Genomic DNA, 20106 nt, shown 5'->3' with positions numbered 1-20106 from the left:
CTGGGAAATCCACTTGATCACAAGAATGAGGAAAATGTGGTTACTTTGTCTTCCACTCACTCAGGGCCCAATGCTCCTGCTTCTTATCTTGAAGCGTCAGCAGGAGGTTGGTTGCAGCTGTTCATCTGTCTCTCCTACCTCAGCAGCACACACCAAAATCCAACCTTAGTCCTGTTTTCATTAGCATACAGACCCTGTGATATATTTCTATATATGCAAGTATTTCTCTGTATGCTTGTTTTTTTGCATGCCACTGCCTAGAAAAAAAGACTAAAAGGATATATAGCAACTGTTAGCAGTTTCCTCTGGAGAGCTATGTTTTGTCACAAAGTGCTTTCCAAGAGTTCATCGAATCCTGAAGCACAGATTTTTATGCTACAGGAATAAACAAACTTATTTCTTATTGGCAAAAATGTGTTGATTGTAATGGCTCCTATTTTGATTAATTAAGAGGTGTTTAAGTCTAGTTATAATGATTTAAAATTCACAGTTCGACACCGCAATTACTTCTGCACCAACTTATTATTACTGGGAATTCCCAGGCAGTCCAGTGGTTAGGCCTCTGTGCTTCCACTGCCAGGGGCCCAGGTTCGATCCCTCATTGGGGAGTTAAGTAAGTAAGTGTAGTCGCTCAGTCGTGTCTGACTCTTTGCGACCCTGTGGACTGTAGCCCACCAGGCTCCTCTATCCATGGGATTCTCCAGGCAAGAACACTGGAGTGGGTTGCCATTTCCTTCTCCAGGGCAGTGGGGAGTTAAGATCCCACAAATCACATAGCTAAAAAAAATGTATTATTAATATAAGTTAATATGTAAAAGGTAAATAAAATGTCTGGAATTGATATTAATGTTTATTAAAATAAGGAAATAGAAATATTTATAAAGGAGAGAAGGGAATGCAATGTTTGAATATTGGTCTTATTAGCTACCGGTGTCTATTCTAGAAAAGAAATGTAACCCAAGAGTTAGAAAATATACAGTCCAAACATTTCACTTTACAGACAAGGAAGCTGAGGCCCCAAAAGTAGAGTGACCTGTCCTGCCACAACAGAGCTGCCAGCCCCATTAGGAGTTCCATTAAAATCTCCAAACCACCAGGCCAGTGCTGTTCCAAGGAATGAGAAGCTGTCTTTGCTAAAAAGCAGCATCTTTTAGCCATAGGCAATCAGCCTGACTCTGTGGAATGGCTGTGATATGTTACATTGTATAGGCCTTGCTGTGAGTTGAGATTAGACCCTTCAGCAGAGCCCCCTGGTGGGGAGGAAGGAGCCCTGAGGGCATGGGCCCCTCCCATCACACCCTGAAACTGTAGGTTGCACAGGTACCAGTGGACCGGGGTTTGAGGTCATTCCTGTCCTCAAACCGTGGACACAACTGTAGGTCAGCATGCATAGGCTCTCACTTTGGTCTTTGGAAAATGCTTCTTTGAGAGAGAGACAGAGACCTGGGCAGGGCAGTGAAGCACTGAATCAATTTAATAGGATTTGGGCTCCAATAGGGCTTCCCAGGTGGCTCAGATGGTAAAGAATCCACCCGCAATGCAGGAGACTGGGGTTCGATCCCTGGGTTGGGAAGATCCCCTGGAGAAGGAAATGGCAACCTACTCCAGTACTCCTGCCTAGAAAATTACATGGACGGAGAAGCCTGGTAGGCTACAGTCCATGGGGTCGCAAAGAGTCGGACACGACTGAGCGACTTCACTTTTCACTTAGGCTCCAATCTGTTATTCCCCAAGGCAAAACTTAACTACCCTTTACTGGCAAGAGGCTGATCTCTTTTCTCCCTACACAATCACTTTCAATAACTGAAAATGAGATTAATAAACTTGTTCAAATCTTAAAAAAAATCTGAGTGAATTAGTTGTTTGTTTTATGTGTACTTTTAAAAAATAACAGTTTTAAAGAGATATAATTCATAGACCATAAAACTGACTTTTTTACAGTGTACAATCTCATGGTTATTAGTATATTCAGCATTGTACAAACATAAAAATTCATTTTAGGACCTTTTCACTACCCAAAGAAACTCCACATCCTTTACCGCCACTTCCCATTCTTCCCCCGCCCACCCAAACTGCCCAGGCCAAGGTCCTGGTAACCGCTGAGTGACTTTCTGTCTCTGTCGATTTGCCTCTTCTGGATGGGGCAATTCATATGAACAGAATCATGCAATCTGTGGTCTTTGTGATCAACTTCTTTCACTTTGCCTAATGTTCTCAAGGTCCCTCCACGTATCAGTACTCTGTTCTTTTCTGTGGTCAAATAATAATCCGTTGTATGGATATATTGCTTTCTGTTTATCCACTCACCAGTTGATGGACATCTGAATTATTTCGCCCTTCTGGCTACTGTGAGAAAGGGTGCTGTGAACATTTGCATGCCAGTATTTTTGTGGACATGTGTTTTCATTTCTCCTGGCTATACACCTGGAGAGGAATTGCCTGGCGGGCTACAGTCCATGGGGTCACAAGGAGTCGGACACGACTGAGTGACTAACACACCCACACCCACCCACACACACACACCCACACACACACACACCCACACACACGGTAACTCTTCGGTTTAGCATTTTGAGGAACTGCCAGACTGTTTTCCAGAATGGCTGCACCGTTTTATGCTCTCCCAACAATGTATGAGCCCTGCAATTAATCCACATTCTCTGATACTTGTTATTGTCTGTTTTTTTAAATGACAGGCATCCTACCTGGGCGTGAAGTGGTATCTTGCTGTGGTTTTGATTTGCATTCCTGTAATATCTTTTAATGTGTATATTTTTGATTTGCAGATGTTTTTTGGAGAAATATCTATACAGACCTTTTGCCCATATTTTAATTGAGTTGTCTTTCTTATTGTTGAGTTGTAAGTATTCTTTATACACCCTGGATACAAGGCAGATATGTGATTTGCAAATTTTCTCTCCCAGTCTGTGGTTTGTAGACACCCTTTTTATAGCTAGAAACTGCTTGGCACCTCACTTTGTTTCACAAAATTGTTGGCCGTTATCTGTAGTTTAGTACTTGGGAAGTTATTCCTATCTTTCAGCCTGAAGTGCTGGCAGAGCTACAGGTAGTGCTCAATTACTGATGGAAGAAACACCCTACGTCCTCAGTGTTGAGAAAGAAACAGGGCTTGTGTGGATGTGTCCTTACATATTTGCTAGGATGCATTATTTTTTTTAAAGGAAATAGAGGTCTCGGAAGAGCCAGACTATCTGGTAGGGGACCCATTTGGGGGCTGGGGGTGGGATCTTTTATGCCCAGCCCAGAAATCTGGCTTTTCCATCATGGAACTGATGCATTCGACACAGAACAAGTTAAAGAGAACGGGCCGTTTTCCCAGACATCTAACTCCATCTCCATAACAGTACCCTGTCAGTAAGTGTTCTCTATTTCTTTGGAAAGAAGCAGCTGGGTTCCCAGGCTGGGCAGGGAACACCAGTCCAGACTGTGCCTTCTCATAGGGTCTGTGGGGACAGCAAGGCTGCCACCGTCCCATAGAGATCCCGAGGCTCACCCAGCGTCAGGGCTGTGGGAGCTGCTGCCCCAGGAAAGGGAAGACTTTCAAAAACACTAGAGGTGCAAAACAATTTGAATGGTGCTTGAAACTTCTAGTCCAATTCTGAGAATATAAAGAAATACTATGTTGTAAAAAACAGAAACAGGCAATTAACGAGGGATACAGTAGTTGATAAAACATAGATTTTGTTCAAATTTCACAAAGTTTTATGCTAGTGTCCCTAATTTGTTTTCTTCCCTTATTCAAGACTTTACATTGTAGTTAATTGCATTGAGCAACTTCAGCTGCATGCAACAATTCTGGCAAATTCTCTTTTCATTTTTATTTTATTACAAATATTTTCTAATTTCCCATGTTATGTCATGTTAGATACATCAATCATTTATAAGTGGATATTTAATTTCCAAATACAAGGGATTTTGTTTAAAGTATTCTTTAATGTTAATCTCTCATTTTGATACTAATTTCTCATTTAAATGCTTTTTTTCTCTGAAATCTCTGTGTATTTTTTTTTTTTTTTAGTCTAACTTTATTAAGGCTTTCGGTGACTAAGTTGAAGATCTCTCTTGGTAAACGGCTCATTGCACTTGAAAATACGTGTTATTTTCAAGTATCTTTTGATACTGATTTCTAACATAATTCCACAATGATAAGAGAACAGACTGTGTGATTTCAGCACTTTTAGACCATGAAATTTTTGCACCTTGTTTAATGTCCCTGGATGTGTTCTAGTATCTCTGAGGTGTTTTTTTAAATTAATTAATTTGTTCTCTATTTTTGGCCATGCTGGGCCTTCACTGCCGTGCAGGTTTTCTCTAGCTGTGGCCAGTGGGAGCTCCTCTCCAGTTTCACGGCTCGGACTTCTCACTTCAGCAGCTTCTTTCTGTATCTCCCAGGCTCTAGAGCGCAGGCTCAGTAGTTGCAGTGTGCGGGCTTAGTTGACCTGTTGGCGTGTGGAATTTTCCCAGGCCAGTGATCAAACCCATGTGCGCTGCACTGGCGGGCAGATTCGTAACCACTGAACCACCAGGAAAGCCCTTAGTGTCTCCTAGTTTACAGTCTATGGGAACTTGAGTAGAATTTGTATCCTCAGTTCAGTTCAGACGCTCAGTCGTGTCTGACTCTTTGCGACCCCATGAATTGCAGCACGCCAGGCCTCCCTGTCCATCACCAACTCCCGGAGCTGACTCAAATTCACGCCCATCGAGTCGGTGATGCCATCCAGCCATCTCACCCTCTGTCGTCCCCTCCTCCTCCTGCCCCCAATCCCTCCCAGCATCTTTTCCAATGAGTCAACTCTTCGCATGAGGTGGCCGAAGTACTGGAATTTCAGCTTCAGCATCAGTCCTTCCAATGAACACCCAGGACTGATCTCCCTTACGATGGACTGGTTGGATCTGCTTGCAGTCCAAGGGACTCTCAAGAGTCTTTCCCAACACCACAATTCAAAAGCATCAATTTTTCGGCGCTCAGCTTTCCTCACAGTCCAACTCTCACATCCATACATGACCACTGGAAAAACCATAGCTTTGACTAGACGGACCTTTGTTGGCAAAGTAATGTCTCTGCTTTTTAATATGCTGTCTAGGTTGGTCATAACTTTCCTTCCAAGGAGTAAGCGTCTTTTAATTTCATGGCTGCAGTCACCATCTGCAGTGATTTTGGAGCCCAAAAAAATAAAGTCTGACACTGTTTCCACTGTCTCCCCATCTATTTCCCATGAGGTGATAGGACCAGATGCCATGATCTTAGTTTTCTGAACGTTAAGCTTTAAGACAACTTTTTCACTCTCCTCTTTCACTTTCATCAAGAGGCTTTTTAGTTCCTCTTCACTATCCTACCGTTGTATAAAAACTGTATAAATCTTAATTATGCTGAATTGGTTCACAGTGCTTTGCAGGTCTGTTATATTCTACTTCTCTGTATATTCATTCTATTAATTTTTGAGGGTTTAATATTGAAATGCCAACTAAAAATCTTTTATAGTGGAACTATAAGTAACCTTGTTCTATATTTTCCCAGTCTCCTGTAAATGTGTTGTCTTACTTTCATAATTAAAAAAAAAGACAACACTAGAGGTGCAGGAGTCTCTGCCACCCCTGACTCTTTGCATCTCAATGATATCTTCAAGGCCACAGATGACCCTTCTAGAGCTTGTCTGAATCCAGTCTTTCCCTCTCTACCAGGAACATTTGAAATTATGCTCTCCTGGGAGTCAAAGTGATAGGGGTCGCTTCTGGTGAATTTCATAGAATTTCATAGCCTGTGTGAACCTCACTCAGCAGCTTATTCCCTGGAGTGTTGACAGTGAGGGCCAGGTGTCCCCAGTGTTGAGGCTACAAGACAGTGACCCTCGGTTAGTCTGTGTCTCTAGGTGACAGTGGGAAGCCAAGCCCCAGGACAACAAGTGTTGGGTGTAGAAAGTCAGTACATCTGCATACCTGTATCGCCGAGCCATTGAAATGACACAGTTGTTTGTTTCTGAAAGACAGTCCAACCTAGAGGCTCTGCTCACCACCTTAGAAATACATACAAACTAACAAAGTCAAATCTGCCGGCAATGCAGGAGATTCAGGTTTGATGATGCCCGGGTGGGAAGTTCCCCTGGAGTAAACCATGGGGTTGCAGAGAGTTGGACATGACTGAGGTGAGTAAGCACACTCACATGCAATAATGGCAAAAGGTAAAAGGAGAGGAAGAGGAAGGAAGTTAACATTTTTCTCATCATCTCTAAAAGACAGGAGTCCATGATCTTCCTTTGTTTGGGACCTGGGACCCTTTGCTGCAGTGCTTGCACATGTACAAACCTCTGCGAGAGCAAAGAAATACAAAGAAACTCTAAGGGACTAAAAATAACCGCATGCATACACAGCCAGGACAAATTCTGAACAATGAGAGCAAATATCCCCTCTGCCACTTCTGAGGATCCGGGAGCAAAAGCAGAGTACTGAGCATGCCCCGTGTGTATGCCACCATTTAATGGTGTTACAAGCCACCAAAGCCACCCCTCCAGTCTGACCTCTGGACACATCCTAACATCACCCCATATTAGGATCAAGTTTGAACTCCACTCCCTCCCCAAGTGAGCAAGCAAGCAAGGGAATGTGTTACTTGTTCTCGCTCCCTCTTGCTGCAGCAGAGGCCTCCATAAAGCCTTGCCTGAATTTCTTGTGTGACCTGTAATCAGTTTCTACTGATGGAGTAGGCCAAGAACCCTGGTTGGTGACATGTGTGTTTTATTTCAAATCATACTTTCCACATTGTTTAATCTTGGTCCTATATTTTCCCAGCCTGATTTATTTCTATACTTTTTTGTACGGAGGATAATTGCTTTCATGTTTTGTTGGTTTCTGCCCTACAACAGTGCAAATTAGCTCTAAGCATATATATAAATGGGCTTCCCAGGTGGTACTGGAGGTAGAGAACCCGCCAGATAATGCAGGAGACATAAGAGATGCATATTCGATCCCTGGGTGGGGAAGATGCCCGGGAGGAGGGCACGGCAACCCACTCCGGTATTCTTGCCTGGAGAATCCCATAGACAGAGGAGCCTGGCGGGCTACAGTCCATAGAGTCACAAAGAGTTGTGCAGGACTGAAGCGACTGAGCATGTATGCATGCAATATATATATATTCTTTCCTTCTTGAGCCTCCCTCCTGCCCCCCACTCCCCATCCCAGTCCTTGGTTCCATATTTAACTTGATTCCATTTTCACCTCCAGTCTTTTTACCTTGACTTCTCTGTTGTTGAATTCTTTCACTTGAATCTTTCTTATTTGGCTAGATTTCATTTTGGGTAGCTTTTCCCGCAGCTTCTCTGTTGCTTTTGTATTTGAAGAGATATCTTAGCTGTGTATACTATTCACACATCAATCTTTCCTTACACTTTTGTAGATATTGCCCTATAGTTTCCTGTTATCGAATTTGGCATGGAGAAGTCTTAGTTTTATTTTTTGGCCATTCGGCTTGTGAGATCTTAATTCCCCAGCAGGAGTTGAACCTGTGCCCCCTGTAGTGGAAGCACTAGACTACCAGGGAAGTCCTGAAACTTGCTTTTTTTTCTTTTTTCTTTTTCTTGGGAAAAAAAACAAAAACCAAAACCAAAACCAAGAACCCTGCTTTATTGAGATATAGTTTACATGCTATAAAATTCACCTGTTTAAAGTGTACAATTTAATGGATTTTAATATTTACAGAGTTTTGCAACCATTACCGTAATCTACTTTCAGAACATTTTCATTGCTCCAAAGAGACACCTCCCATCCATTTGCAGTGACTCATTTTCTTCTCCCCTAGGTCCTGTGGCAACTGTTTATCTATGATGGATTTGTCTATTCTGGATATTTCATATGCATCCACACATGGACTCACACAATGTTTGGTCTTTTGTCTCTGCCTTGCTTCATGTAGCATAATCTTTTGCAGATTCACCCATGTGTGGCATGTGTCAGTCCCACTTTATGGTCAAATGATATTTCACTGTATGAACGGTTGTATCACATTTTGGTCATCCATTCATCAGTTGATGGATATGTGGGCTGTTTCTGCTTTCAGGTTGTTATGAATAATGCTGCTGTGAACATTCATATACAACGTTTTGCGTGGACATGTACTTCAATTCTGTTGAGTATGACCTAGAAGTGGAATTGCTGGGTCACATGGTGGCTGGTGGTTTTGTCACTAAGTCATGCCCCCCTCGTAACAGAGTAATGTCCAGAACTATGATCATCATAAGTTAATGCTGATTTTTTTCCTAAGTGGTAGAATTTCAGGAGAGTCACTAATTTCTTCTTTGTACCTCTTTAAATTTGAATATTTTTTAAATAATGAGAATATATAATTTTATATTAAATTCATTATGACTTTAAAAAGTTTCACCTTCAGTTTTTCAAATACTTTTAAACACATTTAAAAGTGACTTCATTTCTTAATATCGTTAGAGAACAGTTGACCAAAACCACCTGCGTCGGCCAGACCCTAGTGCCTGAGTTGTCTCGCAATAGGAGGTCCCAAGAAGGAACACGTGCTGTTGCCAAAAGCTAACTGGGAGGACTCGGGAGGGGCCCAAAGAGGGGGGGAGGTGACCAGCCTCCCAGAACCCTTCATGCTGGAATCCACCTTGACGGAGAGATGTGCGTTACCAGGAAGGACTCTGGGTCAGGCTACGGGCCGAGCAAGGTCACTGGCCAGAGACGACCCAGAAACTAACCCCATCACCATAAAACCGGAGCCCGCAAGCCACAGGGCAGAGCAGTCCTCCTGGGTCTCCTAACCCTGCTGCTCTCTGCTCGGTCACCCCTTCCCAGGGAAGTCTCACGTGTCAGCACGCGTGTCTCCCTTGGCAATCCACTTCCTAATGTTAGACAACAATCTATTCTCAGGCCCTGGAAGGGGTCCCCCTTCCTGCAAAAACCTCACTGCAATGTTACACTTTACTATTTTTTTCCTCCAGCTTTGTTGAAATATAACTGACATGTAACATTGTATTAGTTTCAGGTGTTCGGCATAATGATTAGATATATGTATATATTACAAAATGAACACTACCAAAGGTCTAGTTAACATCCATCACGACAGGCAGTTACATTTTTTCCCTTGTGATGAGAATTTTTAAAATCTACTTTCTTGGAGTCGTTGCTGTCGACATGACCCGCGGTAACCAGCGCGAGCTCGCCTGCCAGAAGAACATGAAAAAGCAGAGCGACCCGGTAAGAGAAAGCGCCGAGATGACAGGCTTTCTGCGGCCGCTCGCAAGCAGAGGGACTCGGAGATCATGCAGCAGAAGTAAGAAAAGGCAAACGAGAAGAAGGAGGAACCCAAGCAGCTTTGTGGCTTCGTGTCCAGCCCTCTCGCCCTGCGCCTGTGTGCCTGGAGCCAGCCCCATCACGCCCGCAGTTTCTCCCGTGGTGCTCACGGCCCCGGCTCCGAAGGCGCGCCCTTCACCCTGGGTCTGCGCGGGTCCCGTCTGTGCTCCTGCCCCTCAGGTAGCCTCTCTCCCCTGGGCCAGTCCTGGGGGTGAGGGGGTTACCCGCTCCCAGTGTTTTTTATTCCTGTGGGGCTCACCCCAAAGTATTAAAAGTAGCTTTGTGAAAAAAAAAAAATCTACTTTCTTAGCAACTTTCAAATATATTAAACACTATTGTTAGCTATAGTCACCATGCTGTAAAGTTAGATCCCCAGGACTTATCTTTTTTTTTTTAATTCTTGACTGCAGTGGGTCTTTGCTGCAAAATACAGGCTCTCAGGCATGCGGCCTTCAGCAGTTGTAGCTCACCGGCTCTAGAGCATGGGCTCATTGATTGTAGTGAGCAGGCTTAACTGCCCCATGTCATGCGGGATCTTCCCGCATCTTCCACCAGGGATCCAACCTGTGTCCCCTACACTGGCAGGCGAATTCTTAACCACTAGACTACCAGGGAAGTCCCAGGACTTAATGGATGTTTATACCTTTTAATCCTCTTCACCCAATTTCCCCTCTCCCAACACTTTACTAAATTTTGACGTAAAGATTCATGTATGACCAAAGTAGCTAAATACTCATCGCTGTCAGAACATTGGCCCTTTGGAACTATCAAGGCTTTGCACAAAATATTCCATTTAATCGTCTCATCAACACCTCAGAAATAGAAACTCCCAGTTAAACAGATGCAACAGTTGAGGCTTAGAGACATTAATCAGCTTTCCCAGGGGTAATTGAACAAACGCAGGAAACAAAATCATACTTTGTGCCTTTATTGCTCTCCACTTCTGTCTCCAAGCCCCTTGAAGAATTCCCATGACTGTTATGGATAAGTGAAAATTAAGTAGCAAGGCGGACAAGACCTGGAGGCTTGGTCTTGTCTCTCGTCCTTCCTTCTCCATGCACCCTGCCCTTCAGCTCTGCCATTTCTTGCTCCTCCCCTTCTCCGCAGACTCTACCCTTGGCAATCTATGGGGTTTCTCCCCTATGCATTCTACCTCTGGTCTACCAATTCTCAACCTGCCCACTCTCATTTGGTTCAGTGTTTGTCTCTCCCTCCAGGCTACATATTCCTGGATGGCAAAGACTGGTCTGATTCATCTTTCTACCCCCACAGAGTCACTCAGGGCTTAATAAATATTTGTTCCATTCAATTTCAAGATCTAGTTCAAGTGTTAACCTCATTCTGTCACTCCTATCCTGTGCTGACTTCCTTCTCCAAACGCTGAAAGTGCTTTTATTTTATACACCTGATTTACTGCTTAGCATATGCTGCTGTCTATTGTTGCTTTTCTTTTTGATGTACACAGTCTGTGATAAAACAGCCAGAAAACACAAATATGCTTTGCTGTATCTGTCGTCAAACTTAGTGCTAGACCTTGTTCACATTAGAAACTCAAGACAAAAGAAAGGAGCATGTTTTCCAAAATGCAGTTTTGTTATATACTTAAAAAAATTTTTTTAAAAAGTCAACTTGTGGGACTTCCCTAGTAGTCCAGAGGCTAAGATTCCATACTACCAATGCAGGGGGACTGGGTTTGATCCCTGGTCAGGGAACTAGATACCAAATGCCTCAACTAAGACTCAGCACAAATTAATTAAATAATTAATTTAAAAAATCAGCTTGTGTTAGGTAGAAGTCTAGGATGGCCCCCAAGTTTCCTTCCCCTTCCCCGGTGTGTATGCCCCTTATAATCTTCTCCCCATGAGTGTGGCTGGGATTTGTGTATATGATGGGATTTTACGTTCACAATTTTTTTGCATTCATAATTTGATTTCATCATATGGCAAACCTGAAGGGCTTTTGCTGATGTGATTAAGGTCCTTAGTCAATCAACCTTAGGTTAATTAAAAGGGGATCATCCTGGGTGGTCCTAACCTAGTCAGGGGGCCCTGTGGCCTGTTAGGAACTGGGCTGCACAGCCAGAGGTGAGTGGCGGGTGAGTGAAGCTTCGTCTGTGTTCACAGCCACTCCCCACTGCTTGCGTTACTGCCTGGGCTCTGCTCCTGTCAGGTCAGTGGCAGCATTAGATTCTCACAGGAGCGAGAACCCTACTGTGCTTGAATCATCCTGAAACCACTCCTCCCACCTTTTGTCTGCGGAAAAATGGTCTTCCATAAAACCAGACCCTGGTGGCAAAAAGGCTGGAAACCAATGCTTTAAGAGAGGCTTAAGACATGCCTTTGGGCCTTGAAGAAACAAGTCACCAGGAATTCAGCAGGAACGAATTCTGCCAAAAAAAAGTGAGCCTGGCAGAGGACTCAGATGAGATCCCAGACCGGGATGATACATGATTGTTGCCTTTGAGACCCTGATCAGGCTCCCAGTTATGCGTCCTGACTCCTGAATCATGGAAACTGTATGTATCTGTACTTGTATGTGTGTGGTTGTAGATGGTATTTATAGCTGCCTTCTTCTACGATCCATTCTGTATTCACTTTGCCTTCAGTGAGAACCTCAGCTGATCCTGGTTCTTTACCTGTTGAGGTGACTCAGACCTTCATTCCTGAAGGGTCTGGGCCATAAGTAGTCATGCCTGGATTGAGTTATAGTTTTCCATTGACCTTAATCACAAGGCATGGAAATACTGAGATGTCCTAAGAGGACTCCTGTATTCCAGATAAATAATTCCTTACCTCCCTCGTGGAGCAGTAGTCTGATTTCCTCTGGGTTGTTAGGATCAATCAGTACAGTAACTTTCTACCTCGCCGACTGACTCAGTAACGAGGAATGCAGAGACCAGGAAGCAGGCTTCACTTTCACTTCAGTGGAATCATTGCTGTCTCTCCTGATGTAAGCATTCCTCCTGTTGGAACCAAGACCTCTAAGCTAGCAGAGCAATTCACAGGAATTGGAAGCAAAAGTTTTGCTACTAGGTCACTAAGGGTAACAGTGAGTGGGACCACTTCAATTTCTACCCCTTGATTCCTAGACCTGTGAGTCTTAGCTATCAGAGAAATAGCATCATATATTGGACACTAATTCAGGGAAGGTTGATACAGTCTTTGAAGAACCTTGACCCCCTGAAAGGTATTGCCATAGCCAGTGCTGTAACTGAGTCTTCAAAAAGCCATTCCAAATGCAACTAGAGATTATCATACTAAGTGAAGTAAGTCAGAAAGAGAAAGACACATACCATATGATATCACTTATGTGTGGAATCTAAAATATGACACAAATAAATCTATTTACAAAACAGAAACAGACTCACAGGCATAGAGAACAGACTTCTGGTTGCCAAGGGTGAGGGAGTTGGGGAAGGGATAGATTGGGCGATTGGGGTTAGCAGGTGTAGGCTATTACATATAGAATGGATAAACAACAAGGTCCTACTGTATAGGACAGGAAATTATATTCAATATCCTATGATAAACCATAATGGAAAAGAATATTAAAAAAAGAATGTGTATATATATATATACATATATATATATATAAATAACTGAATCACTTTGTTAGGTGGCAGAAATTAACACATGGTAAATCAACTATGCTTCAATTTAAAAAAATAATAATAAATAAAAGGGCATTCCAGGCTCTCTCCGCATGGCCATTAGGTTGTGTGGAGGGAGTCCCTGCTCGAGCTTGTAATAAAGTTCCTCACTGCTTTTGCATCAAAAAAAAAAAAAAAAAAAAGGACATTCCACCATTCTATCAAGCTAGCTGCTTCAGGTTAGTGGGAGATTTGTTAAGACTGGTGACTTCTGGGAGCATGGGCCTATTGCCACACTTATTTTGTCATAAAGTGAATTACTTGATCTGAAGCAATGCTGCTTAGAACATGGTAACAGCGTACAAGGCATTCTGTAAGCCCACGGGTGGTAGTTTTGGCAGAAGCATTGCATACAGGAAAGGCAAATCCATATCCAGAATATCTATTAGAGTAAGAACAAAATGCTACCCTTTCCACCGTACAGTCTAATGTAATCAACCTGTCACACATGGCTGGCCGGTCATCCCAGGGGATGGTGCCACCTGGGGGCTCAATGTTGATCCCTGATGCTAGGAGCAGAGCAAGGTCGGCTTTGATGAGTGGAAGGCAATGCACAAAGTTCATCCCTGCCATCACGGCCACTTTGTTCATGAGCTCATTGGAAGACAATGGGGCTGACTGGAGAGAGAGATTGACTGGTATCCATAAAACAGATCTATGGAGGTCTTATTTACATACATCCTCCCCAAATTTCTTTGTCACCAATTTTCTAATCATATGCCTTCCAAGTCCTTGATATCCAACCAACTCATTGGCCACAGCCATAAACGGGTATATAATCACACATCTGGCCATTTCTCCTCCCAGGCAAAGTGAGCAGCCAGGTGCACTATTTGAAGTTCTGGGAGAATTTACCATCCCCCCTGTCCTCCAGGGATGTTCCAGAAAGGGACTATCATACATCTGTCCACTTTCAGGTGGTGCCTGCAAGTCATATAGAACCATCTTTAGCTCAGGCCTGAGACTTCTTTCTGTCTGTCAGCTGATTGTAGGGAACACCTCATGAGGCCAAGAGAGAGGTGGCTGCGAAAGAGAAGGCAATGTAAGAGGGGTGGGGACCATTGGCATTTGGGCGACTTCTTCATGCAACTTATTTGTGCCTTCAGGGGTTGCCCAGGCCCAATCGCATAGATACATCACTTTCATTTGATGATGGAGTGTTGTGTGCACACCCAACTTTATGGTTTGGTGTGTCAGGTAACACTCAGTTCATGAGGTGTATGTAGCTCAGGTCATATGGTAATTTGGTGACCCATGGTCAAGCATTCAGTCTCTACTAAGGTTCACTAGGCAGGCCAAGAGCTATTTCTCAAAAGGAGTGTTTTTATCCATGGAGGATGGGAGGGTCTTGCTCCAAAATCCTAAAGGCCTATGATGTATTTCATATACTAGTTCCTGCCAAAGGCTCCAGACATCCCTGTCCACTTTTGACATTCGAGAATCACTGGTTGTGATGGATCATAGGCCCAAGTGGCAGAGTAGCTTAGCAGCCTGGACCTGTTGTAGAACTTTCTTGTTCTGGGCCCCACGCAAAGCCAGCAGCTTTGGGGTCACTCAGTAAATGAGGTAGAGGAAAAGACCCTGATGCTGGGAAAGATTGAAGGCAAAAGGAGAAGAGGGCAACAGAGGATGAGATGGTTAGATATTATCACCAACTCAATGCACATGAATTTGAGCAAACTCTGGGAGATGGTGGAGGACAGAGGATTCTGGCATGCTACAGTTCATGGGGTCACACAGTGTCTGACTTAGTGACTAATCGTCAAAAACAACAAACCCAAATGAGAACTACATTGTCTCCAGAGGCTAACTGGGTATTGCCTCTTTCTTGGTTATAGGAGAGGCCTTATTCTTTAACATAGAAAGGGTATCTTGACATTCTGCACGCAACTGGACTCCTAGCAATGTCAGTGAGGTAGAAGGATCCTGATTTTTAATTGGCTATATTTATCCTCTGACACATGTCTTACCAGTATGTCTAGAGCAGCGCCTACACTTGTGCATGTGTGCTTAGTTGTGTCCAAGTCTTTGCAACCCCATGGACTGTAGCCAGCCAGGCTCCTCTGTCCAGGGGACTCTCCAGGCAAAAATATTAGAGTGGGTTGCCATTTCTTCCTCCAGGGAATCTTCCCAACCCAAGGACTGAACCTGGGTCTCCTGCATTATAGGAGGATTCTTTACCACTGAGCCACCTGAGGAGTCTGCATAGTGCCTGCTTCCTAGGTCTAATCAGCACAGTGTTGTCAATGTAAGGGCACAGTGTGATATCACGTGGAAGGGAAAGGTGATCAAGATCCCTTGGACTAAACTGTCACACAGGGCAAAGAATTGATATACCCCTGCAGTAGGACAGTGGAGGCTGAAAGCAAGCTGCTCTGAGAAGCCTTATGGACAGAGGGAGAGAAAAAGGCATCTGCCAGGCCACAGGTTGCATATCAGGTACCAAGGGATGTGTTAATTTGTTCAAGCAATGTGACTACATCCACTCTGCAGCTTCAGTTTGAGTCACCACTTAGTTAAGCTTGTGATAATCCTCTTTCATTCTCCAAGATGCATCTGTCTTCTGCACAGGCCACATGGGAGAATTGAATGGGGATATAGTGGGAATCATCACCCCTTCAACTTTCAAGTCCTTAGTCATGGTACAGATCTCTGCAATCCCTGCTTGGATGTGGCGTTGTTTTAATTTACTGTTTTCTTAGGATGAAAGTGAAAGTGAAAGTTGGTCAGTCATGTCCGACTCTTTGCGACCCCATGGACAAAACAGTCCATGGGATTCTCCAGGCCAGAATACTGGAGTGGGTAGTCTTTCCCTTCTCCAGGGGATCTTCCCAACCCAGGGATCGAACCCAGGTCTCCCGCATTACAGGCGGATTCTTTAGCAGCTGAGTTGCAAGGGAATCTTCCTAGGATGAGGCAGTTCTAATCTGGCCTTTCCCACTATAATGGCCCTCACTCTGAAGGTCAGGGAACCAAAGTGGGGATACTGCCAGCTGCTAAGTATGTCTATTCCAATTCTGCATTCTGGAGCTGAGTAAGTAACCAAAGGATGGGCTTAAGGACTTACTGGGCCCACTGTGAGATGGACCTCAGTTAAAACTCCATTGATGTCCAGAACCCCATAATGTTCTAATTTGACTGGATGGCACATGACATTTTGGGTCTCTTGAAATCAATGCCTATTCACAGCCAGTGTCCCTGAAAGGTCTGATTATTTCTTTTTCGTCAATGCGTAGATGATTTGGTAAAAGGCTGTAGGTCCCTTTGGGGAAAGCTGGGAATAAGATTAACGATATATGTTTTTGGTGGTGTACTTGGGTTCTTCCTCAAGGGGTCTTGCTTCACCTTCATTCAAAAGATTCCGGGTCTGTCAATTGGCTCAAGTTTGGGAATTTTAAGTGGGTGTGACTCTACTTTATGACTTGAGCTAGACCTTCATTCACTTGACTTTGGTTTTTAATTAAAAACTTTTTTTTTAATTTAAAAACTTTGGTTTTTAATTAAAAATTTTATTTATTTTTGGCTGTGCTAGATCTTTGTTGCTTTTTGTTGTGGTGAGCGGAGGCTACTCTCCAGTTGCAATGAATGGGCTTCTCATTACGGTGGTTTCTCTTGTTGCCGAGCATGGGCTCTAGGGCACTAGAGTTTCAGTAGCTGCAGCACACAGGCTCAGTGGTTGCAGCTTGAAGGCTCTAGAACACAGGCTCAGTAGTTATAGCACTCAGCTCTGTTGCTCAGCAACATGTGGGATCTTCCTGCACCTGGGACTGAACCTCATCCCCTGCATTGGCAGGTGTATTTCTAACTACTGGACCACCAGGGAAGTCCAGAACTTTTCTGCTTATATAGATCAATTAAGAATTTAGTAGTTTTCATACCTATTTCAATGTTTAGTAACCCCATGATTAACAAGCCAATGCCACAAATTTGTGTACTACAGTGAGTCAAACTATTCAGATTGTTGCTTTGTCTCTGCTGTCTACTGCGGTAACTATGCCTACCTGGCTTCTGGAGTTATGAAGCCAGAAAAGCCTGCCTTTGGGGCAAGCCATCATGAGTTCAATAGAAAATGAATTATACCAAAACACCACATGAGACTGAAGGAGGACTCAGACGATGTCCTACCTCTGGTGGGTGCCATGACTGCAGCCTCACGAGGCCCTAACCAGGGCTGCAAGCTATATACTCTGCTGGGTGCCTGAGCATGGACACTGAAATAACACTGCTTTTCAATGTTTGTGGCAATTTATCATGCACCATGAAAAACTATGAAAATGTGTGCAAATGTAATGAGAAGAAAAAGCAGGGATGATTCACATCCTGAATGCAGTAACTGTAGCACCCTGACAGCCACAAACCCCTGAGTGCTTTAAGAACACCAATCACATGCTATTAAAATGGTGGAAGTTAACCGATAAGTAAGCCTTTTAAAACACTGCTATGCTAGTTTGAATGAAAAGATTATATACACTTTCTTTGTAAAGTTTCCATTTCCCCTTTGTAAAACAAAAAGGCAAACTGTATGTGAATCAAGAATTTTATTAAAATCAGTCAGACTGACAGTCAATCACAAAAGGTGTGGACAAACAATTACTGATATACACCAAACTGAAGGAATATTGTACCTTGAGTCCTTCTTGAGGAACTCATCAGACAGCAAGTTTCAGACAACAAAAGGAAAAAAGACGTTGACATAAGGACTGGAGGGAAGCACTAAATGTATAATTACTGAACTAGCACTGATTGAAGTTTACAGGGAGAGTGTAGTACGCTCCCTGCCGCTGCTGTGCTCTGACAAAGCAGGAAGAGCGCAGCTATTTAAAAAATGAGGGGAGACCCCTCGAGGACGTGGAGCTGCGGTCCTCATCCCGTGAACGTGGGCTATACTTACGGACTTGTTTCCAAAGAGTGGTTAATGAAAAGGAGGTGGGGGATAACTTTATAATTACACACTACACGTAAAACATGTGTTTGTGTATCTGTCTACTTAAAAAGTCCTAAAGACAATCACATACTCAATAGAAATAATCACACCACTGCCTAGACTGTGATGTTTAAGCACCACTTTCCAGAAACTGAAACCAGGGACTCAGAGAAATGACCAGTTTGAGAAGCAGGAAATATATAAGATGTGTTGGGAATATTTTGCCATACCAGAGAGCAAAATGATAACAGAAGAGTTAGGAGTCAACCTGAAGATACTCCTACTGCCTGCTAACATTATAAAAAGAGATAAAATTAGGCAGTAAGTAACTCCTATAGAGAGAATACAACACTGCACATAGTCCTACCAAAATAAAAAATCAAATATGAAGTGACCAAGATTCTGGATCCAGAAAACAGAGAATCATGTTTTACTAGACTGTTAAGTATAACTGGCAAAAATTAAACTATGGGAAACTAAAAATTAAAGGATTGAGTTCCTCAAACAAATTGTAAGAAAAAAAGAACAGACAGGCCACCTATATAAAGATTTAAAAGGCATATCAAAGACAATAAGAATATAGTCAAGATAAACTGCAATGTTTAGATAGGCAAAATTTGTTATTAAAACCATAAACAAACGCAAAACTGTGATTAGTATAAAAGTCAAGATAGAGGAGTCCATTAATAGCAGAGTTGATTTACTAAGATAAATCACATTCTGGGCCATAAAACACATGTTAGCAAATGTAACAGAATAAAAATCATATAAAGAACATTTTCAGACTACAGTAAAATTAAAATAGAAATCAATAACAGAAAGTGAAAGTCACTCAGTCATGTCTGACTCTGTGACTCCATGGACTATACAGTCCATGGAATTCTCCAGGCCAGAACACTGCAGTGGGTAGCCTTTCCCTTCTCCAAGGGATCTTCCCAGCCCAGGGATCAAACCCAGGTCTCCCGCATTGCAGGATTCTTTACCAGCTGAGCCACAAGGGAAGCCCAAGAATACTGAAAATTCCAAAATATTTTCAGATTAAACAATGTACTTCTAAACAACACATGGGTCAAAGAAATTTCAAGATAAATAGTTTTGAACTGAATGAAAATGAAATACAAATTTTCAAAATTTGCAAGATAAAATGAAAACAATGTTTAGGAGGAAATGTATGGCTCTAAATACATGTAGTAAAAAAAATTAAGCAGTAGAAATTATAAAAATCACAACAGAAATCAATGAAATTGAAAGCAAGAAATCAACAGAAAAGAATCAACAAAACCAAAAACTGTTTAAGAATAGATATGTAAAAAAAAAAAAAAGAATAGGTATGTAAAAAATAAAATTTGAATTGACAATCAAAGAACTTTCCACAAAGAAAATCACAGGACCAGATGACTTCACTGGTTTATTTTAAAAAATGTTAAGGAAAAATAAATAGAAGTCCTTACAAATTCTTCCAAAAGGAAGGAGAGCAGGGAACACTTCCCAACTCATTCTGAGGCCTCTATTTCCCTGATACAAAAATAGACAAATACATCAAACACAAAAAAAATACAGAACAATATCTTTAATTAGTATATAATAAAAACCTTAAAAAATTAATAAATCACATCATGATCATCTCAATAGATGTAGAAAGAGAATTTGACAAAATGCAACACCTTTTCATGATAAAAAAAAAACTCAACAAACTTAGAAGGGAACTTAATCTTTTAAATGGCATCTATGAAAAACCCACATCTAACACCATACGTAATGGTGAAAGACTAAACACTTTACCCCTAAGATCAGGAACAAGACAAGGATGTTCCCTCTCACCACATTTATTCAATAGTTACTGAAAGTTACAGCTAGGATAATTAGACAAAAAGAAAAAAAAAGAAAGAAAGAAAGAAAGGTGTCAAAAAAAAAAAAAAAAAGAAAGAAAGAAAGGTGTCCATATTGGAAAAGGAAGGAGGAAAATGATCTTTCTTTGGCTATGACATGATCTTGTGTATATAAAACCCTAAGGAAACCAATGAACATTGTTAGGACAAATAAACAAGTTTAGCAAGTTTGCAGGACACAAGATCAAGATACAAACTGTATACAGATAAATACAAATTCTGTTGTGGGTGATATTCAGGAAGATGGCAGAGTAGGAAGCTCTAGGAATCTATCTACTGACCCAACCATCAAATTGCCAGAAACTGTCTGAAGCAACTCCCTT

At 42.4% G+C, this 20106-nt stretch overlaps 1 pseudogene; it reads left to right on the top strand.

Moving 5' to 3' along the window:
- The first annotated feature begins 9150 nt into the window (after window positions 1-9150).
- On the top strand, window positions 9151-9800 carry LOC122688273 (annotated as a pseudogene).
- Window positions 9801-20106: the final 10306 nt, after the last annotated feature.

The sequence above is a fragment of the Cervus elaphus genome, chromosome 33, assembly GCF_910594005.1.
Source record: "Cervus elaphus chromosome 33, mCerEla1.1, whole genome shotgun sequence".
Taxonomy (NCBI): Eukaryota; Metazoa; Chordata; class Mammalia; order Artiodactyla; family Cervidae; genus Cervus; species Cervus elaphus.
The sequence above is the reverse complement of the archived record's forward strand: the minus strand, read 5'-3'. Positions and strand labels throughout refer to the sequence as shown.